We start from the raw sequence: 4,226 nt of genomic DNA, 5'->3' as shown, positions 1-4,226 counted from the left end.
TCACATGTAGATCCCACCACAACGCTTTGCTTGGAACTGCACCAACTGACAGCTCCTCCATTTAATAAAAACACGTATCCGGTCTGTGATTTAGATTCATCTGGATCGGTGTCAAAGCTTGCATCGACGTAAAGGTTTACGACGAGCTCTTTGTCACCTCCATATACGAGAAACATATCCTTAGTCCTTTTCAGGTATTTCAGGATGTTCTTGACCGCTGTCCAGTGATCCACTCCTGGATTAATTTGGTACCTCCCTGCTAAACTTATAGCAAGGCACACATCAGGTCTGGTACACAACATTGCATACATGATAGAGCATATGGCTGAAGCATAGGGAACACCTTTCATTTTCTGTCTATCTTATGCAGTGGTCGGGCATTGAGTCTAACTCAACTTCACACATCGTAATATAGGCAAGAACCCTTTCTTTGCCTGATCCATTTTGAACTTCTTCAAAACTTTATCAATGTATGTGCTTTGTGAAAGTCCAATTAAGCGTCTTGATCTATCTCTATAGATCTTGATGCCCAATATATAAGCAGCTTCACCGAGGTGTTTCATTGAAAAACTCTTATTCAAGTATCCTTTTATGCTATCCAGAAATTTTATATCATTTCCAATCAACAATATGTCATCAACATATAATATTAGAAATGCTACAGAGCTCCCACTCACTTTCTTGTAAATGCAGGCTTCTCCAAAAGGCTGTATAAAACCATATGCTTTGATCACACTATCAAAATGTTTATTCCAACTCTGAGATGCTTGCACCAGTCCATAGAAGGATCGCTGGAGCTTGCACACTTTGTTAGCACCCTTTGGATCGATACAACCTTCAGGTTGCATCATATACAACTCTTCTTCCAGAAATCCATTTGGGAATGCAGTCTTTACATCCATTTGCCAAATTTCATAATCATAAAATGCAACAATTGGTAACATGATTCGGATAGACTTAAGCATCGCTATGGGTGAGAAGGTCTCATCGTAGTCAAATCCTTGAACTTGTCAAAAACATTTTGCATCAAGTCGAGCTTTGTAGATAGTAACATTACCGTCCGCGTCAGTCTTCTTCTTGAAGATCCATTTATTCTCGATGGGTGCCGGTCATCGGGCAAGTCAACCAACGTCCATACTTTGTTCTCATACATGGATCCCATCTCAAATTTCATGCCCTCAAGCCATTTTGCGGAATCTGGGCTCATCATCGCTTCCTCATAGTTCGTAGGTTCGTCATGGTCAAGTAACATGACCTCCATGTGATGCCCCCGATTTGATCGTACACTAATCATACACGCAAATGTGTACGATCAAGAGCCAGGGGCCTCACGGGAAGATATCACAACACAACTCTACAAATAAAATAAGTCATACAAGCATCATATTACAAGCGAGGGGCCTCGAAGGCTCGAATACAAGAGCTCGATCATAGACGAGTCAGCGAAAGCAACAATATCTGAGTACAGACATAAGATAAACAAGTTTGCCTTAACAAGGCTAGCACAAACTGGGATACATACCGAAAGAGGCGCAGGCCTCCTGCTTGGGATCCTCCTAAACTATTCCTGGTCGTCGCCAGCGGCCTACACGTAGTAGTAGGCACCTCCAGTGTAGTAGGAGTCGTCGTCAATGGTGGCATCTGGCTCCTGGGCTCCATCGTCTGGTCGCAACAATCGGGTATAGAAAGGGGGAAATGGGGGAGCAAAGCAACTTCGAGTACTCATCCAAAGTACTCGCAAGCAAGGAGCTACACTACATATGTATGCATTGGTATCAAATGGAAAAGGGGCAACATATGTGGACTGACCTGCAAAATGCCGGAATAAAAGGGGGATAGCTAGTCCTATCGAAGACTACGCTTCTGGCCGCCTTCATCTTGCAGCATGTAGAAGAGAGTAGTTGGTAAGTTCACCAAGTAGCATCATGTAGCATAATCCTACCAGGCGATCCTCCCCTCGTCGCCCTGTTAGAGAGCGATCACCGGGTTGTATCTGGCACTTGGAAGGGTGTGTTTTATTAAGTATCCGGTTCTAGTTGTTATAAGGTCGAGGTACAACTCCAAGTCGTCCTGTTACCGAAGATCATGGCTATTCGAATAGATTAACTTCCCTGCAGGGGTGCACCACATTTCCCAACACGCTCCATCCCCTTTGTCCGGACACACTTTTCTGGGTCATGCCCGGCCTCGGAAGATCAACACGTTGCACCCCTACCTAGGCACAACAGAGAGGTCAGCACGCCGGTCTAAATCCTATGGCGCAGGGGTCTGGGCCCATCGCCCATTGCACACCTGCATGTTGCGCGGGCGGCCGGAGAGCAGACCTAGCAACCTCCATCACAAAGGAAGTTGTGTTACGTGATCCAACCCGGAGTGCGCCGCTCAGTCGCTGATGTCACGAAGGCTTCGGCTGATACCACGACGTTGAGTGCCCATAACTGTTCCCACGTAGTTGGTTAGTGCGTATAGGCCAGTGGCCAGATTCAGGTCAAATACCAAGATCTCGTTAAGCGTGTTAATTGAAGTATCCGCGGATGCCGACCAGGGCCACGCACACCTCTCTCCTAGATGGTCTCAACCTGCCATGTCGCTCTGCCTCAAAGTACCAGTTGGGGGCAGTCGGGAACTCAGGCCCACCACTACCTGGATGGAGCCACCTGTCCTTTCAGCCCCCACATCGGAACCACTTGCGGGTACTCAACGAGCCGACCCGACTTTAGTCACCACCTGTATAGCATGTATATATGTATGTATATACCCGTGATCACCTCCCGAGTGATCACGGCCCGATAGTATAGCATGGCAGACGGACTAGAATGTAGGGCCACTGATGAAGTGCTAGCAACCTATACTAAGCATGTAGGATTGCAGGTAAGGTATCAACAGTTGTAGCAACAATGACAGGCTATGCATCAGGATAGGATTAACGGAAAGCAGTAGCATGCTACACTACTCTAATGCAAGCAGTATAGAGAAGAGTAGGTGATATCTGGTGATCAAGGGGGGGGGGCTTGCATGGTTGCTCTGGCAAGAGAGAGGGGTCATCAACACCGTAGTCGTACTGGGTAGCAGCGGCGTCGGTCTCGGTGTCTAGCGAGAGAAGAGGGGAAAGTAACAATAAATATTAAGCAAACAGATGCATAGCGATGCATGACATGACAAGAATCGGTGCTAGGGGTGCCCTAACGCGGTATGAGGTGGTACCGGTGAAGGGGGGAAACATCCAGGAAAATATCCCCGGTGTTTCGCGTTTTCGGATAGATGAACTGGAGGGGGAAAGTTGCGTGTTCACTATGCTAGGGATGCGTGGCGGACGAACGTGCTGCGTATTCGGATTCGTCTCGTCGTTCTGAGCAACTTTCACGTACAAAGTATTTTCATCCGAGTTACGGTTTATTTTATATGATTTTCTAAAGTTTTAATAATTTTATGAATTTGTTTATCTATTTAATTCTAACATTATCCAGAATAGTGTCTGTTGATGTCATCATGATGCAATGCTGAGGTCATCAATCAATAGTGCAGTTGACTAGCTCAAATCTGACCTATGGGTCCAGGTCAATGCACAGTCAGTAGTTTGACCGTTGACTGGTCAAAGGTGAACACGGTGGGGGCCACATGTCATAGTCTAGGGTTAAGTTCAAGAGTTTAGTTTAACTGGGGGGGTCCACTGTCATATGTTGTTTAGGCTAGCTAAACCAATTAATTAGGTTAATTTTCCAAACAATTTATTAACCATTTGTCCTATTTTATTTATTTATAATAGTCTAATTAGTTAGTGGGCTCAGTCTGTGAGAGACTTAGGTTAGTGATTGTTTTATTTTAATTAAGTAATTAACAACAATGGGGGCCCACATGGGTGGCGGCGTTGGAAAGCCCGTTCAATGGCGAATTGGGTGGGGGTCGTGGGGCGGCCGGAGGTGGAGCATAGAGGCGGTGGCGTTGAGTGGGGTGGCAGCGGCGCTTCTGTTTGCGGGGCACGATGCACAGGGCTGTCGGGACCAGCGACAAGAATCGTTGCGGGCCGGCGCATGCGACAGCAGAGCGGCGCAGGGAAGGCAGCAGTAGCAAGCGCGGCAGGGGGCAGGAGGGTGCGGGCGATTGCAGTCAGCAACGGTGCGGGGCGAGGTCAGGCCGTAGGGTAGCGGCGGGTGCGCGGGCATGCGCGGGCGATTGGGCGGCAGGGCGTGCGCGCTGTGTGCCCGCACGGGGAGGGGTGACGAGCG

Source organism: Triticum dicoccoides, chromosome 5A (assembly GCF_002162155.2).
Source record: "Triticum dicoccoides isolate Atlit2015 ecotype Zavitan chromosome 5A, WEW_v2.0, whole genome shotgun sequence".
Classification (NCBI taxonomy): Eukaryota; Viridiplantae; Streptophyta; class Magnoliopsida; order Poales; family Poaceae; genus Triticum; species Triticum dicoccoides.
The sequence above is the reverse complement of the archived record's forward strand: the minus strand, read 5'-3'. Positions refer to the sequence as shown.